This window comes from Pteropus alecto, unplaced genomic scaffold (assembly GCF_000325575.1).
Source record: "Pteropus alecto unplaced genomic scaffold, ASM32557v1 scaffold42, whole genome shotgun sequence".
Taxonomy (NCBI): domain Eukaryota; kingdom Metazoa; phylum Chordata; class Mammalia; order Chiroptera; family Pteropodidae; genus Pteropus; species Pteropus alecto.
In genome coordinates this window covers 12,440,106-12,454,065 of record NW_006434825.1, presented here as the reverse complement: position 1 = coordinate 12,454,065, position 13,960 = coordinate 12,440,106, and the positions used below count along the sequence as shown (strand labels likewise).

Here is a 13,960-nt window from a genome sequence, read left to right as displayed (position 1 = left end):
ACATGTTGTACTGCAAAAGTCACAGCAGGCTTTTATTTCTAGGTGCCATGTGAACTGAAGAGCATACTGCTTAATTTAGCAAGAAATGGTCTGTCGAGTTGACCTGAAATTCTAGACCCCAGGGCACCCAAGAGAAGGTTGCAAGAGCATAGCCTGAGCTGCTGATTGTTGAGCCAGGCTGGAACTTCTAGTACAGTGAAGGCTGGGGTTGAGGTGATGATGACAGATGGAACCAGAGGAGCAGGCCCTGGGCCGGAGCATTTGGTCCTCCAACCTGCCTACAGAGCAGAAAGTATTCTTCCCATTTTCCAGAGGAGGCAACTGAGGCTCAGAGAGATGAACAGCCAGGTCATGGCAGAGGTAGGCTTGAGACTGGTGCTCCAGTTACAAGACCAGCATGGCAAAATGGTTCTCAGCATGACAGTTGGTGTGTCACTGCCTGGGTCTGAATCCTGGTCTGCCACGTACTAGTTCTAAGCCTTTGAACGAGTCCCTTAAACTTTCTTCGGACCTCAATTCCTGCATCTGTACAAATGGGGATAATAACAGCATCCATTTCATCGGATGATTAGGTGAAATAACCTAAGTGAATGTGACTGACAGGAAGTGCTAAATAAACATTAACTATTAGTATGTTTACATTCTATGATGCTCAGGAGTTGGGGCTTTCCCTGAGCAGATGCCATGAGCAGCAAGCTCCCTCCAGCCTAACCTTCACCCTCGCCTAAGCCCACTGAGAGCGGGGGAGCTTGCTGCCATGGAGCTCCACAGCTGGCTGGGTGCCCTCTCTTTGCACAGATACCTTTGTACCTGATGACTTAAGAAAGACAGATAAAATGTTGTAGAATAGTTGTTGGGGCCCCACAGACCTGTTGCTTCCTGTCTCCCACCTGTAAGCAGAGAAGTTTCCACCCCTCCTCTCAGAGGCAAGAACTCAGTCCATGTGGGATGGAGAGAGGAAGCTTACCTCCAGGTTTGATAAGGCCAACCCTCTCCAGGCTCAGCAACCAGTGAGTGAAATCACTCCCTGCCAAATTCTGCCTCCCCCCAAATCAAAGATACTTGGAAACAAAGAGCTTTTACTTTTTATAATTATTATTTTATTTTCTTAGTTTATGCTCTTAAATCCATAATGCGAAGTCCTCATCATTTAATTTCCCTTTAAAAAGGAACTTTGTGGCTAATACTATTTATTTATCAAATTCCAGGAGGTGGCTATAACCGAGTGTGAGGGATTGACCTTGTGAATTGAAGCAAAATCTCTTTCCTTCCCCAAGTCTTAGTTTCCTGTCTATAAGAAGATTCAGTTGGCCTGGAAGGATCCTTTCATTTTCTTCTACCTCTAAAAACTCTTGACTTTGAGCTTCTTGAGATTGGGAATTGTGTCACTGGCCAGGTTCACATTTCCTTCTCTTGGGGGCCAAGAGTTCTCATGTGAGTGATATTTATGGAATCATGATGCTATTTATTTACTGCTTTTCAGTTTTTAGACTCAACCTCCAGACAAAGCACAAAAGACTTAATTATAGTTACAGAACAAAATGGAAATATTATGAATAATATATAACTAATAAAAATTGGGAATTGCTTGATAAGAACACTATATCTTCATTCTCCAATGGTTATTTCTCTGGAGCAGGAAATTTGGGATGAGTGGTGAGTTCACAATTATTCATTATATTATTATGCTTTATAACTAATACATGTGATATATTTATTCTCTTTTTATTTCAAATTATATCTTTAAAAAATAAACAAAAAGCAATAAGGGCAAAAGAAAAATTTAAGAATAAGATAAAAGAAATAGATATAGCAAAAATAAAAAATTATTTGATCTCTTTCTCCACAAGTAGAAGCTTGTTCTGAATATGGTGAGCACTGAATCCTTTCTGGATGTATCTAAAATGGATTGATGGGGGGTTGGCAATGAAAAGCATGAAGTTCTGATACATGCTTCAACATGGATGAAACTTGAAAACATATGCTAAATGAAAGAAGCCAGACACAAAAGACCAAATATTATATGATTCCACTTTATGAAATTTCCAGAATAGGCAAATCTGTAGAGACAGAAAATAGATTAGTGTTTGCCTAGGGATGGGCAGAATTGGGGGAGGGGTAGGAGGGAAATTGGGAGTGAGTAATAATGAGTATGGCACTTCTTTTAGAGGGGGATGAATATGTTCTAAACTTAGATTGTGTTGATGATTGCACAACCTGTGAATATACTAAAAACATTGAATTGAATGCTTTAAATGGCTAAATGATGTGGTTTATAAGAATAAAAAAATAAATTTTATCAGAAGAAAGCTGTTTTCTTTTTTAAGTTGGAAGAGGGGTCTTGTCTTGCTAAGAACAGTCTTAGTGGTGGTTCACTTCTATAGCCCTATACCTCTTGTTTTTGTTTAATGAATGGAAAAATCTAGAAACCTGTCTTCCATGCATATATATAATTATAATAACAACAACAATAATAATGGCTTTCATTTATATAACACTATGTTCCAGGTGTTAGCTCCAGGCACTTTTATATTTTCAGCATATGCACCTCCATGGGGAAGCTACTATCCTATCCCCTCTTGAGGAAACCAAAAGGTAAAGCGATTTTCCACAGCTAGTAAGTGGCAGAGATGCAGCAAACCCATCATGTACCCGGCCCCGTGCTCAGCACCAGCAATACAGAAGTCCATCCTGAAGGCTACCATGCCCTCCACTGGCCATGAAGAATGACCCAACCAACCCAGTGCTAGGGTGACCAACCATCCCTTTTGCCAGGGACAGAGAGGGTTCCTGGAGTACAGGGTTTTTCGACGCTAAAAGCAGAAAAGTCCTGGGTAAACTGGGATGAGTTAGTCACCTTCCCAGAGTCAGTGAGCACTGTTGACTGTCCCTTCCTGTGCATGTGTGTGTGTGTATGTGTGCATACATGTGTGTGCTCACCTACTCACGGGTTCCTGAAAGGAGTACATCTTTACCCTCCCAGGCTCAGCAGTTCTCAGTGAGGGTCAAAGTCTTGTAGAAGCAAAGGGTGGAGCTGGCCAGGCTGGAGTCAGATGTGGCAGGTGGAGAGAGCGTCTTATAAGGGCGAAGAACTTCAGAGCAATAAAACTAGGACAAAGAGCAAGGTTTCCATCACAAGCCTTGAAGAAAACTTGAGTCCAGACTGAGGATGGGGGGCCTATCATTTTGCAAAGTAACTCTCCAAATTTTCATTCACTTTCCCATCCATGCATTCATTTAGTAAACACACATTGGGCACCTGGTGTGTGCCAAGTGCTTTGCTGGTGAGGAAGGAATCTCCCTGGCCTCAAGGAGCCTTCCGTCTAGTGGAATAAACAGACAAGGAAACCAGGTATTTACAATCCAGGGCAATCAGCAAAGAAGACATGAATAATATTTAACAAATGGTAGAGCGTGGGTGCTGGGCCAATCAAACTGACCAGCCATTAAGAATCAGAGCAGGATTCCCAGGTCCCCTGGTGTACCAGGCTTCAGCCTTTTGGTTGCTGAGTAGGGGGCTGGTTTGAAGGTCATGTGAGGGGCTACAGGTGTGGGGAGCACTTGAGGAACTCAGGGAAGCCAGCTGATTACCAACTGATATGGAAAAATTTCAATACAGTATTTTAGTAACTAGAATAGCCATATTAGTGACCCTGGTGGGAGACCAGTTCTGATGATAACGATTCAAGATTAACAAGGTATGTGATGGGGAGGCACAAGGGGCTCAGGGAAGGCTTCCCCGGGAAAGTGACATCTAAGTTGAGTTCGCCAGAGTGTTCCTGACAGATGGGGGAGGGCTCAGCATTTCAGGTAATTCAGTCTAGTTGGAGAAAGGAGAAGCAGGTAAGGACAGGTAAGGACAGCGTTGGGGGCGTGGGGGGGTTGTGTTAATCATGGTCAGCAGCTTGGCCTGTGTCCTCAGAGCAATGGGGAGCCACTGTATGGTTTTAATTAAGATCAGGGAGTCACCTGATACAGTTTGCAAATCCCCTAGGGCAGGGGTCCCCGACCCCTGGGCCTAGGACTGGTATTGGTCCCTGTTAGGAACTGAGCTGCACAGAAAGAGGTGAATGGCAGGTGAGCAAGCGAAACTTCATTTATTTGCAGCCACTCCCCAGCGCTAGCATCACCACCTCAGCTCCACCTCAGATCATCAGGTGTTAGATTCTCTCAGGAGCACTGGTCCCTGGTGCTGAAAAGGTTGGGGACCGCTGCGCTAAGGGATACGAAGGAATCTATTTTTCCAAAGACAAGAATTAACTTTAAAACACCTGTCAGATGTCACGCAGCAGGTTGGACATGACACAAAAGGAATTGCTCACTTCTAGAGCACCTTCTCCTTTGAATACCATGTGCCAACAAAGCTGCCCACTCGTGTACGGTATGAGGCTTCGGAATTTGCCAAGCACTTTACGGATTACATGGCGCTTTCCATCCATGCTCGTTTGATTTTCCACCACAACACTGTATTGTAGGCAGTGACACTCTTCCCATTTCACGGTTGAAGAAAGTGAAATACCAGGAGGTTTCAAGATCTGGGAAGCAGGGAAACCTTGACTCAAATCCAAGCATTAAGACTCCTCATCCAGAGTTTTTGCCCTCCACTCTGCTGTGTTTTGGCATTTGTATTGGTCGCTTTGGATTGTAAATGCCAAAAACATAAGTGCCTAAGCATGAATAAGAGAATCTGGAGGCTCACGTACTAAAAAGTTCATGATAGATAAACTTCAGGCATAGATGTCTCCGAGTGGTCAAGTGGTCAAATCATGTCATCAGGGATGTCTTGCTCTGTCTTGGCTTTCCGCTATGTTGACTTTCTTAGATTCTCAGATTGTTAGATTCTCCTGTCAAGGCAGAGACCTAACAGTTTAGCAATCCCAGCCATGAAGAACTATACTTTTCTGATAGGTAGAGCAAAAGTCTCAAGTTTCACTTTTATGCCCTGAGTGGGCTCAGGTGCACACCTCGGAAGCAATCCTGTGGCCACAGAGATAGCTGGGTGGTTCTGATTGGCTAAGACTGGGTCATGTGTCCAGCCCTGGAGTGAGGCAAGAGAAAACAGCCTCTCAGGACCACACGGACTAAGGGTAGGGGAGTTGTGGTCTCCTAAAGGAAAATGATGATGCTGTCACCTAGAGAAGAGCAAATAGATACTAGGCACATAAAAACTAACATTCAAGCTACAGCATGATTCCCCAGCATCAGGAGGCGGCTACCCACCTGGGGTGGGGGGTGGGGAGATGTTCGCTCTGACCAAGGAGCTCAAAATGGTGGCAGGCATGGTCTGCCTGGGGCCTGCCCCTTGGGGTGAAAGCCCAGAGCTAGCCAGCAAGCTCCAGTCCAGCCTGGAGGCCCAGAAACCACTTCCCTTTTTCTGAATGCGAGTTATCGGTCTGTGCCTGCTGGGGCTCGGGTGGGAAGTTCGTTTCTCTTAGTAGACAGAACTTAGTCATAGTATGACCTAAAAATCTAAAAAGCTATTTACAAAATTTAAAACGAGTCAAAAATAGCCTGTGGATAGAGGCTGGGGTCAACTCTGCAATAGATTTTCCCCACTTGTGAGCCTATCTTTCCTCCATATCCCATTCCTGATGAGACCTGTCTTTGCGCTATGCTTTATACTATAAAACCACCCAAAAGCCGGAATTGGGTAGTGCTCAAATATATAAACTCTAGAGGCAGAGAGCATGGCTCAAATCCCAGCTCTGCCACTTACTATGTGCAGGTTATTGACTGTGCCTCAATTTCCCCATCTATTATGGGTTTGATGGTATAAAACCTCCCATTTAGGGTTGTCTAGAAATCAGGTGAACTGGTACATATTCAGACAAGTGTCTAGCACTGGATAAGCAATATATATAAAGGTTGCTATTATGTGCTACAGTAACTGTTTTTCATCCATTTCAGGATGAGGATCCTGGAGGACGGGGCCAGGCCTGCCTTGTCTGTCACTATATTCCTAGTACCCAGCACAGGGCCTGGAACAGAGCAGGCCAAAGTTAAATATCTGTTCAGTGAATGAATGAATGAATGAATGGCCACTGCCACAGGAGCCAGGACTACTTGCCCAAGTAAGTCAGAGACGGAGCTCTGAGGCTGGGCCTGGCATGTAGCAGATTTGAAGGAAGTTCCACAAAGAGCTGATTCAGGGTACACATGGGAAATACCCTTTCCTTGGTGCCCAGAATTTCTCAGATTTCAAGCTGTCTTTCTCTTTGGTTTAGCTCCCTCTGCATCCCCCATTTTTAAAGTTAAATCATGCGTTACATGTTTGGTATACAGGCCTCTGAGTTCTGACAGACACATGCAGTTATATATCCACCCCTCTACTCAAGATGGAGGATAGTTCCATGATGTGATGTCACAAAATTCCCGTGCCCTTTGTAGACAGCCTCTTCATCCACCTCTAGTCCCCTAGTCCCTGGCAGCCACTGAACTCTTTTTTGTCACAGCAGTTTGCCTTTTCCAGAATGTCCTATAAATGGAATTATACAGTATGTGGGCTGTTGTATCTAGTTTCTTTCACTTAGCAAAATGCTTTTGGGATCCATCCACGTTGCTGCATATATGTATTTTAATTCATTCTCCCTTGCTCGTTCATTCTCTCTCTCTGTCTCTCAGCTTTGGACTCTTATGAGTAAAGCTGCTAGAAACTTTCATGTGTCTTTGTATGAGCATATGTTTTCATTTTTCTTGGGTAAATACCCAGGAGTAGAATTGCGGAATCATATGGTTAGTGCATATATAACTTTTTAAGAAATGGCCAAACCGTTTTTCCTAAGTGGCCATACCATTTTGTAATGTCATCAGCAATATATGAGAGTTCTAGTGGCTCCACATCTCCTCCAGCACATGGTCAGTCTTAAATTTTAGCTATTTCAGTAGTAACATAGTGGTATTTTATTGTGGTTTTAATTTGTATTTACCTAATGACTAATGTTGAGCACCGCATGTCTTCCTTCTTTCTTTTAAAAAATGACATAATATCCACAGTAAAAAAAAAAAAAAAAAATTATGCAGAGGTAAAAAGAAAATAATTTGTATTTACCTAATGACTAATGTTGAGCACCACATGTCTTCCTTCTTTCTTTTAAAAAATGACAATATCCACAGTAAAAAAAAAAAAAAAAAAAAAAGGTAAAAAGAAAAAAGAAAAATTCAAATAAAAATCACCTATTACCCTAGGGTTACCCACAGTTGACATTTTGAGTTATATCCAAACTTTGTCTCTTCAGACAAACATATAATTGTATTTTATTTATTTATCTGAGTAATATATGCACCTGGTACCAAGTCTGAAAGGAATGAAAGGCTAAGTGTTGAGAATAAGTTTCCCATTTATTCGGCTGCCCAAGTTAAGAAGTCTAACTAAACCTGAGGTAGCAGAAAACTTGGATCATCGACAGTTCTTTGATGTGCTTGTGGAGTGCAATGAACAATTCTAGTAAAACTAAACATTCATGAACCCAGCACCCCAGAAAGTCCATTCCTCAGCATTTAAGCAGAGGAAACACTGGAAACACGTGCAGCACGAGACCCGGATGAGACTATTCATACATGCATTATTCATAATAGCAAAAATCTGGAAAAACCCAGATGTCCATTGACAGGATAATGGATTTTAAAAATGCAATATATTCATACAATGGCTGACTACAAAGCAAGGAAGAAATGAATGGACTGCGGCCATGCACAGCAGCATGATGAATCTTAATATGATGTTGAATAGAAAAACTAGTTCCAAAAGATCCCACACAGCATGATACTCTTCTTTTAAAGGTTAGAAACAACTAAAAGTACACATAATTTAGAGTTAGACCATATTTATATATATGGTCTATATACACAAAAAAAAACAAAGAAAGGAAAAACACAAACATCAGAAGACTGGTTACCTCTTGGGGGATGTGAAGGGGTAGGGTAGAGAAAGATCTCTAGGGAGATATAAGGTATCATTATGTTCTATTCCTTGGGTTGGCTGGAGAGTTAAAAATAAATGAATAAGTAAATCGAATTGACAACTGGGCATGCACAGACCAATAATACAAGTGTATCATGAACCAGGGATTATAGCTAATCTAATTCTGTGCGCAGGAGGTAAGTTCAAAATTAAGAAGTCATTCTTCCTCCCTGATCCCCCAGCCACTTCTGTTCTCCCCCACTCCACGGGCAACTGCTGATCCCACTTTAGTGTCTCCTTCAGGAATAAACTACCTTTCTCAACCTATTCTACAGAGTAACCCGTGTTTTTACCCAATACCAGTTCGGGGACAGCCTACCGCATCAGTAAATATAGATTCCCAATAGCATTTTAATGGCTGTATAATTTTCCATTGTTTAGATGCCTATAATTTATTAATTTCCCTTTTGATAGACCTGGGTTTTTTCCAATGTTTGTTCTTATCAACAATGTTATGAGGTACTCCTTTATATATAAACCTTTGAGGATTATATGGATAGGTCTACAGGATAAATTTCTGTAAGTGGAGTTACTAGGTCAAAGATCATGTGGATATTTCAGGTTGTTGAGCCATATATGTACCCACCAGCAAGGAGGGAGATGCCTGTCTTTGCGAGGTCTGGCAGCGGGCCTGGTGCTGCGAGGTCTTTTGTTCCTAAAGCTACTCCAGAGGTTATTCATCAGCAAAGCAATGTTACCCATTCCCAGGACCTCCCTGTGGGGCAGCAGGAAATGGGGTGGCTTCTAGGGCAGAGAACAACAAGTCTTTATTAAAACGCTATTCACCAAGAATGCTGTATTAGTACAGATCTTGGCCTTGCATTTGGGCAACTCCCTGCAGACTGGAGTGGGTCTATGTCTCCTGGGTGGAGAGAAGCAGGAGTCCAGGGTGTGCTGGGCTCTTCAGCATCAGCCCCACTTCCGTTCACTCAGTTATGCAATAATATGCAGCAGATAAGAGCTGGTACTGGAATCAGATGGCCTTGATTAAAATCCTTGTTCCTTCACTTCCTAGCTGTGTGACTTTGGGCAAATTTAGAAGCTTTCTAGCTGATACTACCCACCTCATGGGGTTTTTTGGCATCTAAGTGTGTTAGTATATGTAAAGTGCTCAAAACATACTGGGCATGCTGCAAGCATTTTATTATTGTTAACTACCACCAGGTACCTGCCCTGGGCTAGACCCATAGCCTCAAGGTGCTCAGACCACGGGGAAATGGACAGGTAAAGAGGCATTTACACTTCAGAGTGATGAGTGCATTCATGCAGATGCTAAAGAAGTTCTCATAGGAGGGATGCCAAACCTGGAAGGCTCCTTCGAAGAAGTGACATCATGACAGGAAACAAGTCACTTGTAGGCTAAAGGAGAGGCAAAGTGGCTTTGAGACGAGAGACCGGCCACTGACTCCTTTTACTGGAAATGTCAAGATGGGATTTAGAGATTTTTCAGTCTCGGATTTCAATTCATCAATTTCTCAGCACCTGCCTGGGTCCCAAGTACTATACTCAGTGCTTAGGTGAGAGCATAGGCTGGATTTAACAAAGCAGACGCCTTTGGTGAGCCTAAGATCTAACTGGGAGGATGGACATGAAACGCCTAAGAACCAGACTCTGATGAGATCTACTAAAGGAAGGGGAAAAATGTCAAGAGAACAGCTAATTCTGACATTCTCAGGATTGTGGAAGCTTTGCAGAGAAAACTTTCCTAGGACTTGGTCAGATTTGGGGAAGGGCGGGGTGAGAAGGAAAGGTGCCCCAGGTAGCGGGAATAACACAAACGAAGGCGAGACAGTAAGAAAGTTCCTATTCCAGGAAGGAGAATTGTTCAGAGTTGCTCGTGGGGCCTGTATCTGAGGAGAGGTGAGGGGTGGGCAGGAGTTAAGACTGTAAGGTCAGCTGAGGCCAGGGCCTGGAGGGTTCATATGACTTGCTACTTGGACTTCATCTAGTAGGTCATGGGAACGGAACAGAAGTGTTTAAGCAGAGAAGGGACGTGATGAGATCTGTGTTCTGGAAAGTTCACTCTGGCACAGAGGGGGGTGGAGTCCTTGAGAGGCAAACAGCTGAAAGGCCACTATGATCATCTAAGCAAGAACTCTGGTGGGCACGGAGAGGACGGGTGGGGTATTTGTAAGCGGCCCTCTGAAACACTTGAAACTGAAATCAAAACCCTGAAGTTATTCACTGGTAGCTCATGAGTCGAGATGTCTAATATCCCTAGAAAAATAAACCTGTTCTGACTCCAGCCAGTAGGAATAAGAGCAACCTGATATGCTTGTTGATTAGAATTAAGGAAACTTCTTCCCCTTTGAGGGTCAACTGAATTATTAAGGGGAATAAATAAGAGTGTGACATATAAAAGTGAAATGACTTGATTTTATTGTTTTTTCCTTAACGGAAACAATATATGAGATCAACATTTAAAGTATTTCTCAAGGGTCATAAGTAACATGTACTCCACCAAAAACAATCTTGACTTCATTTCCATAGAGACATACAGAGGGAAGACGAGGAGAGACAAAAGGGTGGGGTGATCTCAGGAGGAGAAGGAGGGAAGACTGGCCAAGGGGGAGGTGGCTGAGCCAGTAGCAGAGGGAGGAGGAAGATGGCATCGAAGGGAGGTTCATGTGTTGGGCCTCGAAGTGGACTGTGTAAGAATCTTGGAATTGAAAGGTCCTGAGTTCAAATCTCCGCCAAGTTTCTCCACGTTTCTTAGCCCCAATTTCCTTACCTGTCAGATGGGAACATAAGTTCCTTGTCTTATGGCACAATGAATGTTAGGGGATCTGTGTCTTAGAAAGAGTAGATTTCTCTGGTTACCTGATTGGAGTGGGACAAAAGAAATTGCTCTGCAGACTTACCTGGCATTTAGAAAGCTCTTAAGACAAGGGTATTATTATCATCATCATCATAGCTTTACTTATTAAAATTTCCTTTTGAAGTTCTGATTGGCTACTTGCTATTCACAGCTCCTCAGCTGCTCTTGTTAAAACCCTTCTAGACTCATTGATTCATGGGGTCACCCAGCGTGGAGGGTGGTCTCTCAGATCTTCAGTACTGGGTTTGACACAGAGGCATCCTGCTCCATCCTCAAGCTTTCTCACTGCTGGGCCTGCCAGGAAGCACCAGGGGCAGATGGGGTAACTTGTTCCTCTTACCCCCCATAAATCCCCTACCGCCTGGCAGCTCATGAGATGATGCAAGCAGAATGTCTGAAGCTCTCTCCTTCATGCCCTATAATCAGGCCTCATCCCTCAGCCTTTACTCCTTTCCCCAGGAAACCACTCCAGAGCAGACATAAGAAATATGAAATAAGGGATATGGGTTCTCTTTAAGACGTGAAGCCTACCACTTCTCCTTCTCTTTTCCTCTTCTTCCTCTCTAGCTGATCACAACTTCCCTCTTCCATCTCTAGTGGGAAGCAGGACAGAGGCTGCGGGAAGTTGGCACCAATGCCCCTCCCTTCCAGGGTCCCCTGGCCTGTATGCAGCCCAGACCTTCCTCCAGAATCACACACCCATATAACCTAACTGCTCCTGAACATCTCCACTTACGTGTCCCATAAGCACCTTACGATGTTCGAAACACAGGCCTGTTGAGACCCAGACTCATCATTGCCCTTCTCCTACCTGCTCCTCTGTCTTCATTTCAGAAAATGGCACCATTATCGATCCAGTTGCCCCAGGCCAGAAACCTGAACATTTATCTTTAACACATTCTTCTCACTCATGGCCCACCGGATCCTCTCAAACATTCCTGAATCCACCCACTTGCGTCCATTCCCACCACCTCTGCCCCAGCCAGCATCAGCCCTACTTCGATGACGGCGGTGTCTTCTGCACTGGGCAATTCCCCTCGGCCCACCAGATCCACTCTCCTCCCCTCTCCCCATCACTCTGTGCCCCAGACGCCGGACCTGTACGTGTAGCTCCCTGTATTCTGGCTTTCAGCTGGTTAAATTGAGGGAAGGAAACTGAAAGAAGGGACTGGGAGGAGAGCGAGTTCAGACTTCCCCATCCCCTCCCTCCCTTGCTGAGGTTGGCAATGGCTACATTCTGTAACCTATGGCCACCTGTCATGTGGATCTTCCTCCACGGCTCTAGCTCTCACTGGGGTCTCAAAGGCCATTTCCTCTACTTGCCCCTTAGACATAAGGGTAGTAATGGCTTCCCATGTATTAATCCCAAGATGCCTCGCTATCCCGTGTTGGTTACTGTTGCCTAGGGATTATCAATCAGGGATGTTTTTGCCCCTCTGGGGACATTTGGCAATGTCTAGAGATATTTTTGGTTGTCACAACTGGGTAGAGATGCTACTGGCATCTAGTAGGTAGAGGTTAGGGATGCTGTTAAACATCCTACAATACATGGGACAGCCACCCACAACAAAGAATTGTCCCTCTCAAATGTGAATAGAGCTTAGATTAAGAAATCCTGCAACCCTGCCCACCACACTGTACTCCCATTATTCTGCTCAGTTAATATTTTGAGTTTGCCTCTGTTTCTGCTCTCCCCCTGCTTCCTTACTACAGGATCAGAAATAGAACACTGAAGCTGTCAATGCTGCTCCATGAATAGGGACATGTGCTGGATTAATTGGAAATATTGAGGAGAAACTGCCGGGTCAGGCATAGATCACCATAATAGTGACTATCAGGAGAGATTGAAAGGGGGCCCGAGGAGCAATGGGATGGAGAGAGAACACAGGACAGCATCATGGCAATGTGCTTTTGGCTATTATATGTTGGGGTAGTGGTCAGATTAAGGAACTGTGTGGTCTTCATTATGGGAAAAAAAAAGAAAAAAGAAAAAAAAAGGCGTTTAATACAGAGAGTGTGTAGAACTGAGAACTCAAGATTTAGACTTCGGAAATATGTTTTTGGTTCCATTGACCCAATCTGGTACTAAGGGCTCTCTCTGGCATTGAATTGATGGAAGAAATAAAAGTTATCTATGCTTTCCATCATTACGACCTGAAAATATTTCCAAAGTACATGGACAGACTGGCTCCATCCTACCACAGAAAGCTTTCACTAAAGTGACAGTGGCACTTAATACTTGTTAAGGACCTGTGCCCTTGTACAGGATCTCAGGTCTTCAACAAAGAATTGACAGCGATGCACTCTGAAGACCATCGTGCTAGTTCTGGGAGGACTGTAGCGCCATCTGAATATGTAGCGCTGGGGGACAGGCTCCTCTGTGCTGAAACAGGTCAGTGGCTGGTTGGCCGGGATGTAACCTGTGCACTCAGAGTGGAGGTGCTGTGAGCGAGAGGGAATCTAATGCCAATATCTCACAGCGGTTGCTCCTGTCAGAGAAAAAAAATTCCTCCTGAACCACATATCCTTCCATTTCTTACAGGAAATTCAGCTCCATTATCATCTTATGGGACCACCAGCATATGTGCGGTCCGTGGAAACATCTTTGTGTGGTGCACAACTATAATAAAAACTATAAGGATAATATTTATTGAGTACTTGCTGCGTGTGTTACATGCATTAACTTGATTATTTACCTACTGCAGCAACTCTGTGAGGCATGCACTCTTGTTATTCCTATCTCGTTGGGTAGAGAAACTGATACTACGGAGAGATTGTAGCTTTTCACGACTGGCAGAAAAATGACTTGAACCCAGGCACTGGGGCTTCAGAGTCCATACTCTTACACATCCTGCTGTGCTGTCTACCGTTCTTGGGGGCTTCTCTCCCCTTTTCCAAAGTCCACTGTGGCGCCTTACTGCCTCAAGCCCAAAGCGTCTTCCCTTGTCGACCCTCCTCATTCTGCCACTCTAGTGCTTTTCATCTCTTCTGACCTGGCCACCCTGGTCGTGCCCCTTCGACTTGGGTTGTTTTTTTTCTACTTCATTGGTTTCCCTTGAAACAAGATGCTAAGACCCAAATCAGACTGGGCTCCCCTATCTATTTGCTATAACCACCCTCAGGGCCTCAGTTTTCTCGTTTGTACAACAGGTTGATGGCAAGAGAAAACATAGGACTCTCCA

At 44.1% G+C, this 13,960-nt stretch overlaps 1 protein-coding gene across 1 annotated transcript in view; it reads right to left on the bottom strand.

Moving 5' to 3' along the window:
- The window catches only part of CDH1 (cadherin 1), an 88,126-nt gene that overhangs the window by 71,904 nt on the left and 2,262 nt on the right, over positions 1 to 13,960 (bottom strand). The window contains exon 2 of the mRNA XM_006909804.3: positions 2,941 to 3,108. The gene's annotated coding sequence lies outside the window, so the exon portion shown is untranslated. The remainder of the gene's footprint in view (positions 1 to 2,940; positions 3,109 to 13,960) is intronic.